Raw genomic sequence first — 22,699 nt, 5'->3', positions numbered from 1 at the left:
TATTAAAACAGAGAGCCAGCATCTTCCACATGGGGTTAGAAATATTTGTCGACGCGTTTCGAGGCAGGCAGTCTCTTCTTCATGGACAGCTCGGATGACGGCTCCAATCAGTCTTTTAAAGAACATGCAAAAACCCGCAGTGGATCACGGTTAGTGCCTTTGTATAGTACGGAGCATGCTGGGACACGAAGTCTGCTGGGACACAAAGTCCTAATTGGAGTACAGTATTGCCCCCAGTGGGTTCCTTGCAGTCATCAATTATAAAAGCGATTTTTCACCCTTCAGTGGGCCCCCAAATGCCATGCTGGCTTATTGACCCACAGCTGATGTGCTTTTCGCGTTGGCATGGTTCCTATACCGCGTAGCCTTCTCTGCATTAGATGGGAATGGTGCAGCCTCCCACGACTGGGCAGCCGTGTTCTTCATTTTGTTTACCAAAGCCCCGAAGGTTTTAGAGGCGCACTCGACAACAGTTGTAAAACCAGAAGGTTTTATTAAAACAGAGAGCCAGCATCTTCCACATGGGGTTAGAATTCTTTGTCGACGCGTTTCGAGGAAGGCAGCCTCTTCTTCATGGACAGCTCGGATGATTGCGCAGACGGCTCCAATCAGTCTTTTAAAGAACATGCAAAGACCCGCAGTGGATCACGGTTAGTGCCTTAGTATAGTACGGAGCATGCTGGGACACAAAGTCCTAATTGGAGCACAGTATTGCCCCCAGTAGGCTCCGTGTGTGTATGTGTGTGTGTATATATATATATATATATATATATATATACATATATATATTACATAATACGCACACACATTTATTTGCCAGGCTACATTTATAAACCATTAGCTGTGTCAGGACCTCCACCCTGAGCCCTCCTCCCCCACTCTGTCTTCCCTCTGGTAGGAGCAAGCAGCTGAACTCCTCCTGTGCAGTCTCAAAGAAAAAGATAACAACTTGAATCGCTTCAGACTTTAGAGGCGCCCGCTAAGAGGAGAGCTTAATTTAAACTTGACCTTTCTTTCTCCCAAAAACCGAGACATGTTATGACAAAAAAAGAAAAGTGCTGGGACAGTCTTTTGAAAACCGGGTCTGTCCAGGGAAATCCAGGACGTATGGTCACCCTAGATTTGGTGCACTGTGCTTATACGGAATGGCAGTTATTTAATGCTCTGTGTACTAATTGAAAGTATGAATTGTTTGTCTAACTGTTTTATTTAGTGCTAGCAATACCGTCTTGTGTTTGCCCCAGAGCATGTCTAAACGCTGTAATGATTCAGAAATTACCAATCAGTATTATTCAGACAGTTAAGATGAGAATGCAACAGTTTATTTTTGCATCATGCTTACTGAAAGGATAAGAAAACACGAGGTTTTTATTTTTAGTTCAGATGGTTTGTTACTTTGTTTCTTGATTGTTTTCTTGGAATTAACACAAGTTACTGATTTCCAGATCGGCAAACAAACGCTCATATTGTGTGATTAGAAAAAAAGTGATGGGTGACATTCTTGGATTGATGTGAGCCTCTAATTCCATTCTACTTCATTTTTTTGCCACTATTCCACTCCATACAGAGATCAACCATTTGGATATTAGTCTTAGGCCTATTTCTTTAGCAACTATCCAGCCTATACTGCTAAGCCAGACCTCCCCCAGCTTGGAACACAAGCAACCCCAGACTGGTTTCAGCCTTATTGGACCGTATCATACTTTATTGTATTGTGTGACTGCAACATCGTTTTTTAGGTCTCACCTAGCGTTGCAGCGCGCATGCGCTGCTCTCTCTTCAGGGCTTCTTGTAATCGGGATTTTTGGGAAGTTGAGTTTAAGCCCCGCCCATCATTCTGATTGGGTTGCGTCATCGTTTATACTAAACGCTGGCTTTCCATTGAAAAGGAGGCTTCGCGGACGGCCCATCTGGACTCGATCATGTACTTGCGGCGTTAGACGCTCTTCTTAAATTACTGGGTAAGCACTTTATTTTTTTATCATTTACAATGTGACAGCTGGTTTAACTTGCAGTAGCCTCCGCTGTAAGTATATATATTTTTTCTTTTTGTAACTTGCGATAGAGTGTATTGCAGTTTGATTTCTATTTGTAGCTTGCGATCAAGTTTATTAACGTTTGATTTCCCCACTTTTTTTTTAATATTGTTTGGTTGTTGTTGCTTGTTTAATTTGGTGCCCCTGTTCCTTCTTTCCTCTCTCACCCACTACTTCTGCGTGTTACTGCCCCCGTTGTCTCTTTGCTGCTCGCGCTGTGATTGAGGTTTGAATAAATGTTTATTACCCTTTTTTCCCGTGTTGCTTCTTTCACCACCCAACTTCTGTGTTGCTTCCCCCCTCGTGGGTGCCATTCCTCGTATCTTCCTGGAATTATGGCGTTGTGCTTGCGGGCTGCCTGCAGAGCACTGTTTAATAATCAGAAAATAATAACGGCAGTTGGTGGGTCTGGCTTCCTTCAGAGCAGACTAGCAGGTATCCAAGCATTTCCGGTCAAGCCCTCTAACTCAAAATGTTTTTTAATGCACGATGATAGTTTTCCAGACAGCATTGTTACTTAATCTTTTAAATACAAATGTAAGGATACAAAATTCTTCATAGCAAAATAGAAGGCTGTCAGAAATAGATTTCAGTGTAAAATGCGCACAGGGGGTTACACCTGGTTTTCCCTTGTGCTCCCGGGCCTGATGCCGTCCACAGCCAAGATCTGCTCAGATCGTCTATGATATACATAGACGTGTGCAGCAGGGCCATAGTGAGATGGCAAAACGAATTATTTTCGGTTTAATGGCTTGGTGTGACTGTTTTACAGCTTTCCTTTAGGCTGAGAAGTATGTCAAAATCCTTTACAACAGTGATGTCGGTGGTCATGTGACTAGGCCAGGGAACTAGTTGTTAAAAAAAAAAAAAAAAAAAAAAAAAAAAGCATTTGCAATGCAACAGGTCTCACTTTAACGTGAGTTTGTGCTATTGGCATTGTAAATTACAATGCCTTTAATTTATGGTTTGGTTTTTGAAACATAAATAAAACGCATTATCATTTACAATGCCAATATCTTAAACTTGCATAAATGCAAGACCTATTGCATTGCATATGCTTGTTTTCTTTATGTAGTGGAGTCCTAGCAGGTTAGAACTCACCAATTTGTGTTTGTGAATTAAGCCCTTTGAAAGGCCTTGATTTGAAACACTGGATCGTTTGCATTTATACGGTGTTCAGGGAGGGTGGTTCAGGCTCTGAGCTAATTGTATCCTTACCTCTCCCAAGAAACACAAGACAGATGTTAGTTGTGATGGTGTTTTTATTGACGTGATTGTATCGAGAGAACTGCAACTCCACATCTAACCTTCCCACAGAACAAAACTTTCGATTCATTGGAGTCCTGTGCACTGACCTGAGGTACTGTGGAAATGTTGGACAAGATCTTTTTTGCCATATCAAAACTTACACTATGGGCGTGGAATTGCATTATATTTCTCAACTTGGATCGACATTACTGGCCCTCTGTAACATTGGGGTTGCTTGTGTTCTGATTTAAAGTAGAGGAGGGGGGGTGGCCTAGCTCAGTAATTCAGTGTGGCATGCGCCTTGTGGATCTCGTCTAAGATTATTTAGCATATGTATTGCCCCTGTCTATAATAGCAGAAGCGAGCAAAAAACGATGCATGCAAGCAAATCCTGCCACAGTGGTAACTAATGGCTGATATTAATTTCAGCATTCCATCAGTCACTTTTTCCTTTTGGCTAATGGATTCTTTAACTGACATAACTAATATTCCCTTTTGCACTGCTCGTATTTTATCTTGCAGAACTTTCAAATTGGTTAAGAAAGACGGAGCCTATAATAAAGATGGCTTACATAGATATTTTTATTATACTAACCTGCTACCTAAGAGCTGCTCGTGCATGCAGATGCTGTTAAGTAATACAGAACTCAAAAGGAATTCGGAAAATGTGCACAGTTGTGGTAAACAAAAGGCTGCATTGTGCCTCAGTGGTGTAAGGCAATCCGGTGAGTTGAGAAAAAGCCTCTTGGGGTACCAGCTGTGTTCTGCTATACTAAGGATCAGGCAGAAGACTGGCACTAAATAATGACTTGACTGTTTCTCCACCTATGGGAGATTGAACAAGACGTTGCAACCATTCTTATTCTCTGGATTTACTTTGGTGTCTCTCTCACTGTTGCTGCTCTGAGTCATAGGCATTTAAAATCCTAATTCTTTGCTGCTCACTACCCATCTGGGTGTGGTGCACACATCATTTCAATACAATGAGAATACTTCGTCAAATCTTCCATTGTCTGTGCCTTTCACACTGTATGGAGGCATTGCTGGTCCTTGTGATAAACTGCATGGCTTATGCAGATGGGATCTATGTGGGGCTCTCTAGAAATGGAATTGTCAGGATGCAAAGAATCCAAATTGCTGTTGGCTTCAGAGTCTTCATCCTAAACAGACGAGACCAATCGGTTCCTCCCTCCCTCACCACCTCACCCTCTCAAAGATCTTAACTGGTTAGCAGTGACCGGAAGGAGATCATTCAAAGCCCTTTTCAATACACTCTTGGAAGTCAACAGGAATGGACCATCCATCTTAAAGTACAAACTACAATCAAATGAGAAACCTCCGGTTTAGAATGGTCCCATGCCTTTTTTTTATTATGAAAACCCACCTATGTAGGAGTGCATTCTCAGTAGAGACATTCAGGCAATGGAACATCCTCTAGAATAAGTTAAACCCCACCGGCAACCACCGAAAATTGAGAAGAGCACTAGAAAACATTTTTTTCCCAAACTGCGCAACTAACTCACTCACAGACCTTGGCCATAACAGGTGCTTGCTGCTTGCGATCTTGTCAGAGTTAGAAGACCGAAATAGAAATGCTACATTACAAAAGGTCTGTGTTTTGCCTTGCGCCCTTGCCAGGGAGCTAAATCTAGGGCCTGAAATTTACTGCACTGTACCGAGGACCTGTCTTCAGTTTATTCTCTTGTGTGTTAGAAGGACTTTGGCATATTTGTTTTGACAGCCCCATAGGAGGCGTGGTAACAATGTATAATTGAAATTCCTTCATCTGCCTTTTGGGTACTTGGGACCAGCTTTAGGGAGTAGTTTGCCTGCGTGCCAGCTGCATCAAATTGATGATTGGACCCTACCACACTTATTATTGAGGCTCAGGCTTATGTGATTCAGGTTTTTATTCTTGTGGCAGACATTGGTAGTTTTAAAGCAGCACTGAGTGTAGCTACTTATGGTTGGTCATAAGATGTTTTTTGTACATTATTGTTCGAATATTGGTTGCAGCTTGTGGGTTTTTATTGGTTTTATGGTGTGTTATTCAGATGTCTCCAGTACTAACCCATTTTCAGCTCCTATTACTGAGGTCCAGTCGCACTATGAATGGTTGTTTATTATTGAATGTATATTTTTGGAAGCATAACTTTAAAATGTTTGATCTATATAAAGGACGATGTTCTACCAAAATTCCCGCTGCCTGGCTCGGTCTTTAATTTTTCAGAGGTATGGTAAAAAGGCCTAGTGAATTGGACAATAGTGTCACCGGTTCTTTACATCTCTGAGTTACTGCAAAACTTGCAGTTTATTTTGGAACAGTTTCCAATCATGCCTTTATCCTGACCATGCAGATACCAGCATATGTCTTTGACTCAGGTACTCCCCAGCTTAATAGTGCCATCTCCTTGTGCTGCCTATATGTACCTATTTATCCCCTTTCCCACAAAAAGCAGTTACTCGCACTTCTTATTGGCACTGATATCTTATTCTGCTTGCCTCTGTGTCAACTCCTCACAACTGCCACCGCCTTCCCTTCCTACTGACAGACATTGCTTGCTCCTCATACCTCTAACAATTGCTCTGTCTTCGCATTGCCCACCAGTGTGAGATCCATCCAGTGCCCACTGATGTCAACTCCTCAGTCTACCCACAAGTGTCCTCCTCATTGCAGGCTTTTCTTATGGCCGTTGCTTCCCTTGTGCCTGCTTTGAAGGATAATGCAGGAGTTTAGATTCCATGGCCAGTGTTCCCAAGGCTGTCAGTGCTTAAGTGGCCTATACAGTCTGAGTGAAGTGATTTTTCTTTTTTAGAATACTTACCCTTATTCTTGTTTTCTCCAGTATTTCGGTAACATTATTCTCAAATGCTTAATTGTGCCGCCTTTCCTGCAGCACCCTCTTGTTCTGTAGCATTAGCCTCTTCAGATCTTCCCAATCCTTTTCTAACTTCATTCCATTTCACTATATTCATGTGTTCTCTTCGATCTACTTCAATCGTTCTTATCGCTCTATCTCCGTTACTTTCTATGCTGTTTTATGCCCTACTTATCTTAATGCTGTTTCTCTTACTCTTCCATCACCACCTTATTGTTCTCTGTGCTGTAGCTTACCTTCAGATCAGATCTGTTCTCGGCTTCAATTTCCAACACTCTGCTTTAGGTACCATTGATTACCAGTCAGGGCACTAGCGAAGGATAAGGTGAATGGGCATCAGAGGGCACAGCTGCCGACACCACCATTTCTCGACCTCTTGCATGTGCAAATAAGATTCTAGTAGAGCATAGGCAGTAAAAATACACCCTTCATTCATTGATCTCAATTTACCCTCATGTACAGATTCATTTAATTTGGCTTCTTTGTGCTTGTTTTGGCTGTTAAATTTGTGCCGTTTGAGAACAAGATCGAATGTACTCAGTCAGTCCCAGCCTAAACTGAACAGTTTGGTCTGAAGGGATCAATGCGATGCCAGTCCACATGAGACGGCAAACAACTGCAAACTGTACACACAACAAATCATGAGACTGAAGTAGAGTGCTCATGCAACTGTGCCTATGCATCTCTGGACCAGTCTTGCATGCAAATATTCATCTTTTTATAAGGGCCCTTGTAGGAAGGTAGGATCCTTCTGCATGGTTACCTCCCTGTTATGCTGTTTCTGACTAGTCTGACCGGGATCCTGCTAATCAGGACCCCAGTCTCTGTGCTTTCTCCCCTAAATTGATATGATAAGTACTTGGGTACATCTCAGATTAGACACTGGTGTTACCTTATCAGTCCCTAGAATATGGTACTAAGGTACCCAGGGCATAGGTACACCAGGGGTCCCCCATGGGCTGAAGCATGTTTTATGCCACCCATGGGAGACCACTCAATTTGTAACTACCTTCCTGCCTGCCATTTCAGCCTGTGTAAGCTGGTGCTAGCACCACTTGTGAAAGATATAGGTTTACCTATGTCTGAGGTCACTGCGCTTAAAACCTATGTCACCCCTAGAGCAGGCCTTTCAATCCTGAAGACAGGATGCTTGGTTCTAAGTGTGAGGGTGCCCCTGTATGAGCAGGACACCCCTACAACCTAAGGAGTCCATTCTTCGGGTTGTAAGTGAGACAGCCACATAACACAAAGAGGGGCACGCGATGAACATCTCAAAACTGGCTGTAACGAATCCTATCATGTTTGGTATCAAAGATGTTAGAATCATATCCCCACACCGGAAACCGTGTGGGAGGTATGATTCCATGCACTGTAAAGCTCTTGTGGGAGGCCCTTTGTGCTCCTAGTACTAGTCTTCTGGACCCGGGCAAAAGCTAGGGCTGCTGCCGGCCAGAGACACGTTTCTGTCCTTCTGCTGCTGAGCCAATCTCGGGCAGGGGAAGGAAGAACAATAGGTATCCTGTTACAGGGAGGTGTGACCACCTCCCAGACAGGGTTTAGTGTATGGCGGCAGGGTGGGGGCGCAAGCCAGCGCCACATAGTCTGCATGCAGGGCACACTTGGATTGGTGCAAGGTGCAGACTTACATAAGTGTACACCATATACCAAGCCAGCTTCTCACAGCCCTTATTACTAGTGGCCGCCTCTTAGTTCCTGAGGGGCTTGTAACAATAGTGGCAGGGACCATCGGAGTAATTAGTTTTTCACTTTAACCCACATTCCGGGTGAAAGTCCAGTCTGAAAGAAGGATTCAATGGCGAAATCCTTCAGAAAATGACCAATTTATTTTCCGTACGGTAGTTCAGCATTTTTAGTGGGCAATGCCGGTCCAACTTTAATGGACCAGTAGTTTCCACACTGCTGAAGATACTGCTACCATAAGTATCAAGGGTGTTGGGGAAAGTCTAGGCCCATTTAATAGCCCACTCGTAATGAACGCCGTAGTGTTTAATATTTTTATTAAGCTTGTTTATAAGAGCTTACACTTAACCGCGGTGGAAAGAGAATGTAATTTTCATAGGATCACACAAGTTGATGAAGTGGGAAAGAGTGGACTAGAACTAGGGTCTTGTTTAACCTGCTGTCAGCTTACCTTCGAGATAAAGCCATCATTTTGTTTGTTCTGTGAATTTGAAAAGATTTCTTTTATATTGATAAGGGTGCGTTTTTAAGGCAATGAGCCACATGGGAAAGACACCCCCATCCTAAGCCAAGGCAAAGCACCACTGTCTCATTCACCATATCGGTGTTTTGTAACATAGCGGTTTTAAGAAGAGTACGTTTCCTTGCCCCAAACATACTTTAAAAAAAAAAAAACATACATGTTTTTTTTGTTTTTCCCCTCTTGAGCCATAGAAATAATAATGTGTCTTAGAAAAAAGTTACGTGGGTCTGGAAATGGTCACTGTCCGAAGAGAAATTTATGAATTCTCCTAGGTTTTAGTCTTCAACACCGGAGAAATATGGTTCTTGATAAGCTATACGGTTAAACTGTTTGGTGTAGCACTTTGTACTTTTTGCACCGTTTATGAATGCTCGGGATCTTTTTGTCTCGGGCTTTGAGAGGTAAATTGCTGGATATAGCACTTTATTTTTGCCTTCTTTCACTGTTAATTAGGTCTCTGTTCTCTGGTAAACATTGGAAGGAGTTTTATGATCAGCAATATTTGTGCTCATATTTATTGCGTTATTCTTAAGTTTATATTTTATGCATTGTATGTTTGCAAAATGAATTTTGATGTCAATGTGTTCTGGATGCGGTTAGGTCCACAGTATGCGCTACAGAAATATAATAAAAAGTTCAGTTTGAGTTCACTGCATGTTTCTCTTAGTGGTTTTCTCACTCTTTTCTGACTACTGCTCCACTTGTTTTCTGCAACGCACATTAGTTGCTGATGACGGTGGTGAAAAAACACAAAGCAGAAAATTCCCTTGCATGTTTAATACAGCATTGAGTTCACTGTACACCATATGACAATGGTCAACCATGTTTGTCGTATGTAACCTATCCTCCATGCATTTTGTTTTCTCTTCTCATTTAAGTTGCCATTTTTTGGGGCTGATAAAGTGGTTCTGATTGTGTGGTATTATTTGAATTGTCATTCTTAAAGAGCCTCTCTTTTCTTTGCCCTACCATTTTCTTTAGCCTACCTGTGGTATAATGGGGATATGGCTTTATTTATTTAGATTGTTGGGTTCGTAAATTCTTAACAAGCTACGTATCATTTTCTAGATTCAATTTTGAGATTGGTGAGCTCCTTTTCAGGTCTCGCCTGACCCAGCGCATGCGCTGATCTGGCGAGACTTATTGAGAGGGCTCCAAAAAGTGCTACCAGGCCAGCCTTTACTTTCACGGCCGCTTTGATGTTTGATCGCAATCACTTTCGCGGCCGCTTGGCATAACCAATAGGTCTTGCTTTTGGGACCTTATAAGTATTTAGTTATGCAACTGTTGCATGGCTAAACACTTATAAGGTCCCAAAGGCGAGACCTATTGGCTATGCCAATGCTTGTTTGTTCTGGCAGTGTGCTGTTTCGGTGTTTCTTTGCAGTTTTTGTTAAGCATTTAGTGGTTAATCTTCGGCGTTGGGGGGGGGGGGGGCACAGCAGGATTTGTCTGCAAACAATTTGTCTTAGTAGAGTTTACATAACGCTTGTTTTCTGGTACTTGGCAGTGCTCCATAAGCACCCAGGAGTTACTAGAAGCAAACTCTGCATCCTAGTTCGCAATGCTGAGAAGTTGCAGTTTTTGTGATCATTAATAGTGCTTCAATTATGTTTTTCATCTCAGAAGGCAATCCACTGTTCACCCCTTTATTCCTTCCAGACTCCATATTTGGATATTAAGTCATACATGTTGTGGCACCTTGGTGCAAATCATTGCACTTGTCAGTAACTCATTCATTTGCTGTTTTCCCCAGGCTCTTGAAGCTATGTTTGCCTTTTGATTGTTCATAATTCTACATAACCAACAGCGACACATCATGTACTGTGATTAAGGACATAGTCATGGAAACCTTATCACCCTCTTTTTGACATCTACACTGTCCGTGCAGGATGTCATTGCAGTTGCGACAAGGTAGTTTAATATGAAAGAGTGATCACGGTGTATGTAGTCTTTCTAAGACCAAATGTTATAGTTGGATTCCTATATATTTTATTACATGGAAAATTACTTTTTTTGCAGCAGGATACCTAAATCCACCCTCAATACTCCAGTGCGCTCACCGTTTTTTTTGTTGCATGATCATGTGTGACTTTGTCTATTACTAAATGTCTGTAAGGCAAAGATCAGATCTGTCATCATTTTACACTTTGCATCGCGTATATGAAAGATTTTTCTGCCATAACCAACTTTTATTTCATTTGATGTCTACATTGTGGTGTATGAACCCAGAAATGGCAAAGTGCACATTCCACAAATTCTGGCCAAGTTTTGTTCTGAGGATGGCTGATGCTTGGAATTTTAGTAAGTCTTAGTTTGCTCATGGATTTGTGTCTCCTATGACTTGAAGAATGGCTTTGCAAATCGCGTTATCTCCTCGTGTTCCATGTTTAGCTAACATCTCCAACTGGGACTGCTTGAAATTGGTGAATCCCCCAAATGATGAGGCATCTTCTGTATATAAAGTTGAGCTTGTCTGTTTAGCCTGAATTTGCAGCTTACTATTTTGCCACTTTTAGGTCTTTTTGTACAGTTCATTAGAATTTACAGAGCAGGCGTTTGCTCCTTCCTGAGGAGTATTTCTCTTACACTACATGGTACTTGCCGTTTGGTGACTCATTCTGCCTCTTATCGAGTACTTGTATTGCAAAGCCTGAGAAACTATTTTACATCTCAAAAGAATATGGACTTATCACACATTAAATTCTCTATCCCACCAAGGTATTGTACACAAAAAGCCATTGTTTGTTTTTCTCTGCAGCGGGCTTTTTTTCAGTGTTTTATTCGAGATTCAAAGTACAAGCCAGGTCTATTTAGTTTGCAAATGGTTGTTATGAAAGTTTTAATGTTTGCAGCTGTGATAAGTGGTTAGGGGCCTTTTGACTAAAGAATTGGGGGATTGGTTAACCAACATTGGGGAACAAACCATTATACTATGCCTTGTGTAACATATGTATAGTTTCAATTTCTTCTGCTGTTCTGCTTCCTGTTATATTTAGCTATTCATCATGAACCACGTGAAGGCCTTACTTGTTTTTACATATTTCCACTCACTTGGATGCAAACATAATAGTAATTTACTTGAGATACCGGATTCCACCCAACTATCCGGTGCTCCAAAAACATTCCTGTAATGCTTTCTATTGCGAGTAGCATTTGTTACATGCTGTCCGCAGTAATGCTCGAGAATGACTTGGTGAATGGTTGCTGTAAGCTTACTGTAGGTTTGTATCTAGGACTTAAGATCCCTTTATCAGCTAATGGCTGCCCTCTATGTTGTGTAGCAGTTCAGGATAGGGCTGGTCCATGGTATCAAATTTTCTTTTTTGCTGGTAAGGAATAAGAAATAATTGATGCTTCTTTTATTTAAACATTGTGCATAACCTACCTTTCCTGCTATGTTTTTCATGTATGTCGTTTTTTAAACCATCGATTTACAAACTTCAGAGTCTATCAATGTGCTGGATGTAAACTATGGAAGATACACCTTTTGAAGTACCTTGTCATGCCCACCTTCTGCTGCTACCCCCAATCTGACTGCCTTGTACTGATCCACTGTACATCCCATCCCTCGTTGAATACACAGCAACCACTCCTCATGACCATTCCAAATCACCACCAAGTAACCTTATTTCTTTTTTTTTCTTTTTTTTTGGTTTTTACGAAGTACTCCCCCTCCCCCATTAGTACGCTCAAGCAAGGTATGATCCCCACCTCATAGTCAACAGACAAAGCAAACTAGCTTCTTGATGCTCTCAGCACCACCAGCAATGTTACTGCCTGCATTCATTTCCTACGACTTTCCCATCCCTGTGCCATGCTTTTTGCTGGACAGACATCAGTACCCTCGCTCACTAATGTAAAAGCCATCATGTCTAGTCTGAAAGTCATCTGCTGTCAAGTTGACATTTTTCCTCTTCTAAACTAGAATCCACCACTAGAGTAGGATTTGCACCTATCGTCGTCATCATCATAACTTTATTTTGGCTTGATTGCCATCAAAGTGCAAATGCTCATCATAGCATAACTGATTTTTACAAATGAAAAAAAAACATGAATATATAAACTGAGAATTAAAGCTAAAAATACCATAAGCACCACACTGTGCATATATACAATCATGGTGCATTAGATAATCAAGCATTTAAAAGAAAATTATAAAAGTATAGCCAACTCAATAGCCAAACACGCATATAGAAACCTTTGTCATATAATCTAATAGTTGACAGGAGTAAAAGGAATAAAGTGGCCTAATGGATTACATTGCCAGTTAAGCAGTGGGGCTTGAGTCTAATGTTACTGCGATTCTTTTCTGTCTAAGCCTCCAACACGCCATCAGAAACTTAGAAACCGCAAAGACTACAGATTGGCATGTGTCTGATTTTAGGATTTTCATTGATTTTTATTTTATTTATTCTCTGACACCAATATTGCGACAGTAGTTGGATCCATTTAGTTCTACTACTTAGGTAAGCAGGGCAGACAGAATATCAAGACATGCGCTACCGTCTCAGTGTGTTTTTACAAGATGGATACTGCTTATCTAACACCCCAGGGTTTCGCAGCCAATTAGCTGTGAATGAGTGGAGTGGCAGGGACCCGTATCTGAATTGCAAATAGAGCTTCCTGGCAAGTGGAGGCCCAATTTCATCAAGGAACCTCTCTGCTGCAAACCCGATATTCTCCAAGAGGAAAGGCTGGGTCAGAGGACCTGAACTAGACTAACCCTGCAAAACGCCTTGTCTAATGCCAATATCCTCTTTTGATTTGTTTCTGTGGTGACTGAACAAGCCACTTCTGGGGTATCCCACAGCGTATCCATTCCCAAGCCAAGGGATGGTGTCAGAGTCAGGAATGCGTAGCACCTCCTCAAGGCCTAGTTGGTATGAGCGGAGCTCTGAATAAGCCTAGAGTCTCCTCCAATACAAAACTGGCCTAACACCAACTGTGTCTGAAATATGTCATTGACCATATATTTAACCCTTCTGGCTGCATAAAAATTAAAAACGATCAAGGATCCTCTGCAGACCTATTGCGGATTTTGATAAAAAAAAAATCATCTGCAAATATCTTGCGGGAGCCCTGATGTTTAACAGACGTGGTGCATCAGAGTCACATTGATCCTGATAAGCTATTAGATCATTTATGAATAATGTGAATCGAGTAGGTGCAAGAACATCCCCACCCCACCCGTCTAAGCCCTCTGTTAACAAAGAATGGACTGGTCATGTCACCCAGTTGGCCGCATCTCATTTGGGCATAGTTGTTATCATGTGATCTAACTATCAAGGTTAGGAGATAGTAGGGACCCCCGCTATCGGCTAACACCTGCCAGAGAGTATTATGAGATATAAGATCAGAGACAGACCTCAAATCTACAAATACAATGTAGAGGCGACCTTCCTCTAAGTAAACAGTTTTTCAGTAGAGAAGCGGGAGACTGAACACATGATCTACTGTACCGGTGCATTCTCTAAATCCAACTTGTAGAGGAGTCAGTATCCCTCCTGCAGACATCCAGTCCTGGAGACTGCCCAATATGACCCTGGCAAACAGTTTTTCTGAGCTTTTGATAATACTTATGGATCTGTAGTTGAAAGGTTTGTCTGGTAGGGCCCTTTTTTTAAATGGGAATAATTTTGGCCCCTGTCCGGGAGGTGGGAGGCTTTCAATATAGCATTGAATAAAGGTACAAAATAAGGATTCTAGAGATCCATCCTGTCTGAGAAAAAATCCCCGGTAATTTTATCAAGCCCCATTATTTTATTGGGGATAGTATTGCTGATAGCCCGATTTAATCTCTTCCTGGGTAATACTTGTGTCCACCAGTTAATCTCCTACCACTACTGGTGGGTTTATACTACATTGTGTCCCTACAGTATCACTGGGGGCTTGTATACTTATATCATCCAAATATTCACCTCCTGCTGCGGGAGGGCCTACTCTGCAATGAATCCCTGCAGATCTATCAGTTAAGGTCTGGCTTAAGGCCGTGTGGAAAATTAATTTGCCAATTGGGTAGTGCAGGGAATGGAAAAGTTGGTGACCCAGTCTACCATTGTGATATAATTTTTGATGGGGGGGGCGGGGTGGAGAAACATTGCCACTACCTGTGGAGACTGTTCCAAATTGTACCATGATCTTTTGTAGTGGCAGCATCAAGCAGGTCCTCCCACTTCCCCCGTTCCCGCTCTTTGTTAGCTACCATAAAAGATTTTTAAATGCATATCTAGACGCTTGAATCAATGATCTGTCTTGTTGTTTAATAGCACCAATGAGTGTGACCCTTTCTCCCTTGCACTGCTTATTTTACCAAGTGGGGGGTCTATGTCTCCTTACTGTTCGCTTGATTTCTACATGGAAGAAACAATTTAGCTTTTGAAACAGCAGGTTGTGCAGGGAACTAATTTTACTTATATTCTCTCCTTCATTAACTGAATCTAGAGCTAGCAGGCTCCCAATGCTGGAAACTACTAATTTGTATGGTTCCTTAATCGAGACCTGTGACTGGGACATTGCACGCCTTCTAACCCCCCGATGATTGTGTACCAATCTCAGTCTTCTATCAAACGGCTCATTGCAGTTGAGGAGGTCAGCGTAGGTTGTAAATCTGAAATCAAGGGATGAGGCATTGCGGTCACTATCGTAACAAGGAATTATAACCATATTTATTAAATAAAGCCAGAACAGAACATCAGTGTAATCTACAACACTAGTATTCTGTGGGCGATTGAACGTGTGGTTACCCCCTCTTTTAGATTTATATCTTCCATTGCATGTTCCTAATCCATGATTCAATGTGAACACATTAAGTTGGATGGCCAATGAAGACCATTTCTTTATTGACGGTAGAGTTGGCTCTGGTATAGACCAAATGCTGTCTCCCTCATCTGAAGGGGTCTCCATGCTGGCTTTGAGTGACTCATATTGACAACTAAAATCACTGCCTACATTTTTACATTCTCAATAGGTATAGCAGATAGGTTTGAAGACAAAAGGCCTATCAGAGTAATCTTTGTAGTTTCCATTTGGCCTACAATATGCATTAAATATATTGCAGAGAAGCTCATGCGAAAGGGCCAGGCTAATGCATAATAAGTCGGGTGAATTCAGCTTAATTTCCTAAATAATATAGGGGTGGGGTAGTATTGACCCAAATAGTAACACCTCCCGAAGACCTCTCTTTCCCAGAAGTAACAGCTTCTTGGCTATAAATGGTATTTCCTGCACAATGCTGGGGCTGGATTGATGAAGTCGCTTGAAATAGACAAATGTCATAATGATCAATAAATTCACACTATTCTGGGATGGTCCTATTTTACAGGGGCCCTGCAACATTCCAGATCAGCTTGGTAGGAGGGAATGAAGCAGAACACCTCCCAACTATAGCACATATGGGGAAACCCCCAAAAGGAAATTCAATGTTTAGTTAAATAAATTCCCTTGATTCCTTCTGATACGATTGCAAAGGCAGGGCCCCAGATAATATCTCCATATAGGGACAGGAGGTGGGTAGAAGTTTTATCACAGGCAGTTTAACCACTGACTAATAGCTTCTTGACCCTGAATTGTCTGAGGCCATGTGTGTGGAATGCCCCTCTTCTGATGCCTTGTTTGAATGCTTAGTACAAGAAGACTACAGGCTGCAACAATTCTTTTTTCCAGCCATACCAGCATAGTCCGGGCAATGATGATCTCCAGCTAAACCTTTGAAGGCAGTAAGGGTCCTGCTAGGTATGTAGAAGTAGAGGAAGTTGGCTGCAAGGGAGGAGTGGTGCCCACTCCAGTTTAATGAGTGCATGTCACTTTGGCAGGCTGTCTTGTGATGACCAGCCTAACGTGCACTTTAAACCTCTCCAACCTGAGCTTTCATAGACCGTTGGGTGGAGGGTAAGCACAGGTCCCCAGGGCCCAAGGGAGTGTCGAACCAGCATGAGAGAAGTGTCTGGAGTGGTTAAGGATGTTGGCTTTGAAACCACATGCTCTCCGACAGACTGAAGATGAAGAACACAGAGGTGGACTGAATGAGGTGAGCCAGTGGGTAAGTACATATTTTATTTTTAATTTTATGACCCACTGAAAGGCACTGTGAGAAACTTTCACTTCCTTCAGCTTCAACTCCAGAGCTTTCAGTCATGGTCCTTCATAAACACTGTTTATAATTGGCCATGATTTAGAGCTTTGGCATTGACCCTAAAGGCATTCTCACAGTCTAAAATTGCCTGTCAAAATGATATATTTGCTTGTCCCACCGCTTATGCTTGTCATCAGCCACCGCTGGTCAAACATATGAAAATTAATGTCCAGCACCAATCTGATGTGAAACCTTGCTAAGGCTAGGTGGTTGTCCTCTACTCATGTGCCAGCAAAGAAGCCCAAGTTTAACACTCCCTCATCTTTCAACTGTACAGGTTGTCCCCTTGACTAAGCCCAAATGCTAATTCACTTGGTGTGTTCATTGACTCAGACATGTTCTTTAACTTTAAAATTCAGCTTCCTAGACGTAAAGAAATTGAGACTTCTTGAGGAAGGAGCTTTCTGCGACTTTGGCACCCTTAACCACTATACCTGAGCCCAAAATACATGGCTACATCGCTTTCTAACTGAACCTGAACTACTGGAGTGTCCTTTCTTCGCTCCTCGTAAGCAGAATTTGGTGCTGTTGTAAATTCACTCCCATGAGGGTAGCTGTCCAGCGCATGTTAAATGGTCATGAAGCCTGCTCATCGTTCATGCTCCTTGCTCCTGCCAGTCCTCATGATGGCCCAGTCATTTCTTCAGGGCTGAAATGCCAACGATGAACCGGAATTGTGGAAACAAATTAGATTAAATCCGTATGGCAATTGTTGAAACAATTTGAGCACAAGGTCATTTTGAAAAATCTATGTTCCTAGTCCTGAATGTGGGGTTTTAAACCTCTCGCACCTGTTTGCACTCACTTTTTGTTTTTTGCACACACGGGAACACTTTTCTGAGCACTGATACTGTATGAAATGTATCTGAATTTTTTTGAGTGTGTAAACAAGATAAAACGTATCTGTATGATTTGCCGTTGGTGTTGCTGATTCAATATAGGCCTTTGGCTATTATTGCTTTGTGCATGCTGTTGTATAAGATCACAGATTGAGCACACAGTCAATACAGGTCTATGTTGGTGTGTTTTGTCTGTTGATGGAACTATTCCTTAAGGAAACATTGTTGTTACTGAATGTATTAGTTCCTGGTTTCAGGGGCTTTATTGGGCAGGTTCCGTTGCTTGTAAGCATTTATTCTTCGTGAAGCATCATCAAAGCACCTCTTACAGATGTTGGTAGGTTTCGAAGACGCTTATACAAACCACTGAGGATTGTATCAGATAGTCGCATGGATCATTATTTTGGGAAAATTCAGATCTTTATTTCTCTTGGTGGTCCCTTTTCACTATGCAAGTACATTCCCCAGCTTACATGCTGTAGTGAAAAGGAGCTTCCACTTATTTTGTTTTGTTTTTTATGGATAAATTATCAATAGTCTGCCCGCCTCAAGCTGCCTTTTCTCCTTTGATTATTTAATCTAAGTTTGAATTGTAATTTATTTCACCCCTGATAGTATAGTGGTGCTATCAATCAGAAATACTTTATGTAGACAATCAAGTCTATTGAAGTGCCAAGTGCGAATAAAAACAGCATCACATTCCATAGATTTAACCCAAATTAAGATAACATTTGAAGACCGCAGCATCTCAGTCATAGAGTTTCTATCAATTATTGTAGAGTAAAAAAAGATAACCGCATAAATCATACAAAGTTTAAAATGCGTCTTTCTGATGCCGTATAAGACAGAAAATGTTAGATCTTAACAATTAATTACTGCGCCTCTTAAAGTAAGAAATGAACAGTATAACGTGGTAATCAGTGCAATTTCACAGTAAGGCAATATTTTGCACTCAGCAGCGATTCTCTAAGAATCGTAAGGGGAAAGTGGAAAAAAGGAAACACAAGGAGATGATGGACGGAGCGCTGATAGTTTTCAGACACACTTCCCCAGTCACAGATCTGGGTTAAACAAATCATTGTTCTTTAGCTCACTTCGCCACCTCAGTTCAGACCCAACTGTACGCAAATCAGTCTTGACCCTGTGCCTCATGGGAACAGTCCAGTCTGAACTGCCAAGCCAGGTCTTCCCTGAACCGGAAACAAGCATCCTGGGACCAGTTTCGGGGTATGAGAAGTTGGCCTGGCATATGCTGTTACTAGTTATAGTGGCCACCTTACACCAGTCCAATTCGACTCTTATGGTAGATAGGTTTAAGACAACCTTTTAAAGAAAGCTATCCTAGTGGCAGCTGTGGAGAGCAGCCTTCAGGCTAAGTCTCTGAGGAATGTAAAGCAGCTTGTTTTACCTTATAATCTCTTGAATTACCAAATGAAAAAGACACCACACAGGTGTATATATATCAAATATATATGTATTTATTTCTAGACACACTCTACTAATCTCTTTATGAGATTAGAAGCCAGGTAACCATTCAAATGTCAACAGTTCTCAATAAATTAAGCACAAATATGGCTGGAGCCCTAGGGGCGTATCAGATCATATACTAAAAAAATGGTTTAACAAAGTCGACTTGCAAAATGACAAAGCCTAGGGCCTTGGGAATTGCTGGGGCTTCACTACTGCAGTGTTAGCAGGTAAGTAACAAGCCCACGGGAGACGCGTGCAAACACAGCCGCGGGTGTCCTATAGGTTATAATGGAGCAAGTCGTGGTTTGTATTTTAAAGTTTTAGGGCACTTCGAAGAAGTTAACAAGCAAGCCACTTACAGGGTAAGTATTTCGAGGGCCAACACACACTTGGGCACCGGAGTGCACGAGTTACCTCACCCAGGGAAGCCGGGTGCATAGGTGTCTTTTGGTGTCGGGTCGCGATGCTGTTTTCCATGGAGACCAATGAAGACTTGCTGCTTGAGACGACTGAAGAGGTGTCCGCTGGAATCCAAAGGTGGATTGAAGATGAAGAGGACCTGAAAATTGAAGGGACCGTGTTCAAAGTCACTTGCCAGTGACCGGTGGCCAGCAAGATGGATGACTACAGATGTCGCGTCGCATCAGGTCGTCGATGGTGTTTTGTCTCTTCGCTCACGAGGTCCAGGAGGGATCGACGATGACCAGCAGCTGGATTCGGAGTGTCCCACGATGTCTGCAGCTGATGACGGTGTCGGCAACCGGATTGGAGCCAACAAACCTTGGCAACTGCAAGTCTCTTGTGGACTGAAGATAGTCGGTGATGCAGACCAGCAAGGTCTGATGGACTTACCCAGCGAGGGTAAGTGAGGGCAGGCCCGGAGAAACCAGGAGAGCCCTTTGAATCGTTGAGAGAGTCTTCGGGGGACCCACTAGCCAACGGGCAAGGGATCGCGAAGACTCCGCCACAGGAAAAGTTTCACAGGAGCCCACGGTCACTCGGGACGGGGTAGGCCGCTGATTTTTGGAACAAGACCTGCTGGGGACTTGGGCCACAAATGGTCCAAAGCACAAGTTCGTAGAACGTTGTTTAGGGTTTGCACTCAAAATCAGTGCACGGTTCCCAGGTATTGCAGTTCCTCGTCACTCGTGGGGTCCAGATGCCACAGCTTCGCTGGGGACTCCAAATGGCCGTCGAGAGGTCTGGAAATCCGCTTCTGGGGCCGCAGGGACTTCGGACTCCGGTGGGAGCGGTGAAGTTTGCAACCGTTGATTGAGGTTATAGGTGCCTGCCAAGCAGGGGAGTCACTCCTTGACTCCAAGAGAGATTCTTCAGATAGTGGAACGTCGAAGGGCCAGGATTCTTCTTTGTAGAGCGTCGTCCAGGGTAATCTGAATTGCATTGGCAATGCTTGCTATCTTATAGTGAAGATGGGGGAGGGACTAGCTCTATGATCACACCTCTAGGAGGGTCAGGGTAGTGGGTGGTTCCACCCACTTCCCTTTGTCCAGTTTCGTGCCAGAGCAGGGGAAAGTAGCCCCTGAACCGGTTTGAGCTGGCATATGCACAGAGTAGCCTACTGCTTCCCCAGTGCAGGACTTCAAAGCACTCTAGGAGTGCACCCACCCAGCCCCAATACACTAAATCCTGTCTGGGAGGTGGTGACACCTCCCTGTGACAGGATGCCTTTTGTTGGGCTTCCTCCACTGCGAGTTTCGGTCAGCAGCAGGAGGGCAGCCCAGTGTCTGTGCTGGTGGCATCCATTTTGTGATGCCAGGGCTCTAGGAGATTTCTACCGTTTAGTACAGTGGGTACATGTCAGCCCCTCTAGAAGGGTGGGATCATACTCCCACACCAGTTACTGGTGTGGGGGTATGATTCCAAGTTGTTTGACACCAAACACGACATGTTTTGATGCAGTCATTCCAAAGTTAGCATTTACCGCGAGGTTATAATGCACTTAAGAGTATATGGTTTAACCCCATCCACAAACAGCAGCAGAGAATAGACTCTGCCAGCTGCAGAGGGGTCCTGCTCATGCAGAAGCACCCCCTCACATAGTAAACCAAGCACCCTGCCCTCAGGATTGTTAGGGCCTGCGAGAGGGGTGGCTGATTAGGTTTATATGTGTGTGTATGGTGAGATATAGGAACCAATACCTCAGTGAGGAGTGCTAACACTACCTCACACAGGCTGCAGTAGCAGGCCTGTGGTGTCAGATTGAGAATGCTTCCCAGGGGTGGCATAATACATGCTGCAGCCCCTGGTAGGCCTGTGAAGTACCAATGCCCTAGGTACCTAAGGTACCATATACTAGGGGCTCACAAGGTACCACAGTATCCAATCACTAGTGCATCTAATATGCACACCAAGTTGTTTAGAGAGATCAGTGAGACTGGGGCCCTGATTAGCAGGGACCCAGCCAGACTATAGCCAGAAACCAGTGTATACATCAGAAAAAAAGTGGGGGCAACATAAGTGCAGATCCTACTCTCCTACACGGGGTAACACCCCTCATCAGCCAGGCTAGCTTGAATCCAGTGGCAAAGGGAGCAAGGGACCCACATCTGGGCATGCCCTGCCAACTAAGGGCGAACAAAGCAAACACAAGGAGATGATGGACGAACACAGGCTATTATCAGGAGAAGCTTCAAGCCAGATAACATTTTTCAGAGAGCATTTTTATTTGTGCGGCACGTGCTGAGTGCATGGACTTTAAAATGCGGGCCTTATGTATGAGGAGTTGGTCGCTCAGTTTGAATTCCATCCTAATCTAAGCCGGAGAGGTGTTATATGGGAGTTTGAACAGCGTCCTGAATGCTGCTCTCTGTGAGTTGTTCAAAAGGGTGTTAAATTTCCCTTAAAAAATTTCTGCCCCGTATGCCAAGGTCGGAATGAGTTTGGAAGGAACTATTTTCAACAATGGCTCAAAAGTATGCTGGTTTGTACTTTTGAAAATGGAAAGAAAAGGCAAATTGTAGTGAGGCAGATTTTGGTTTTAATGAATGAAGATCCAGTAAATGACCTCCCTTGTCATCTATCCAGCACCCCAAATATTTCTATCTCTGTGATATGGTCAGACAATTGTGGTTGAGATGCAAGGAACCAAGTTTTTTCTTTTTCCTTCCAAAGATCAGAATATTATTTTTTTCATAGTTTATTTTGATGCAGTTTGATTGACAATGATTTTATAGGACTTCAAGCATTCTTTGGAGCTCAATCGGTGTTTACCTTAAAAGAGCTACGTCATCCCCGTAGAGAAGCAAGGTGATGTGATGGGTCGCCAGTTTTGGTTTGTGGGTGATTACTAGGTTTAGTGGCAGTACCAGGTCGCACATAACGAATTAAATAAAGCCAGAACTAATGCACACCTCTGCTTGATGCCCTGTTCGATATTTATTTTGTGAGACTGTTGCATTGTAACCCAGTTTTACTCTGGCCCATGTGTCAGAGTAGAGCATCAAAATGCAGCGGAGTAACGGTTATGGAATTTGCCAGGCTTTAAACTTAGTCCAAAGTAATTAGCGCGTAACATGATCGAAAGCCTTGCTGTAGCCTATAAGACGACAGTAGAGCAGATCCTTTTGCTTTATCTGTTTTGTTGCAAGCATCCTTATGGCTACAAGATTGCAGATAGTGCCGGAGAATGGTCTAAAGCCAGTTTGGTTAAATGACAGCAAGTTATTTATGCTTGCCCATTCTTCTAAATACTCCAGCAGGAGCGACACCAAGTATTTGAGCTTAATGTCCAGAAGTGCAATATGTGGATAACTATTGGGGCGTGCCACTGTTCCATTTTTGTAAATGGGGTGTAGAATTGAACCTCGCCTGGAAGATGGGATAGATTCCGTGGTTATGCAGTGGTTAAA

General features: G+C 42.9%; 1 protein-coding gene across 4 annotated transcripts in view; it reads left to right on the top strand.

Annotated features, from left to right (window-relative positions):
• Positions 1 to 22,699, top strand: part of KLHL18 (kelch like family member 18) — a 244,474-nt gene that overhangs the window by 6,748 nt on the left and 215,027 nt on the right. The window contains exon 1 of one of the 4 annotated variants that reach the window (XM_085628738.1): positions 1,887 to 1,961. The exons of the other annotated variants lie outside the window; for them this stretch is intronic. The gene's annotated coding sequence lies outside the window, so the exon portion shown is untranslated. Of the gene's footprint in view, positions 1 to 1,886; positions 1,962 to 22,699 lie in introns of those variants that run through there. 4 annotated transcript variants of the gene reach the window in all.

The sequence above is a fragment of the Triturus cristatus genome, chromosome 10 (genome assembly GCF_964204655.1).
Source record: "Triturus cristatus chromosome 10, aTriCri1.1, whole genome shotgun sequence".
Classification (NCBI taxonomy): domain Eukaryota; kingdom Metazoa; phylum Chordata; class Amphibia; order Caudata; family Salamandridae; genus Triturus; species Triturus cristatus.
Note: the sequence above shows the minus strand (reverse complement) of the source record. Positions and strands in the feature narration are given on the sequence as shown.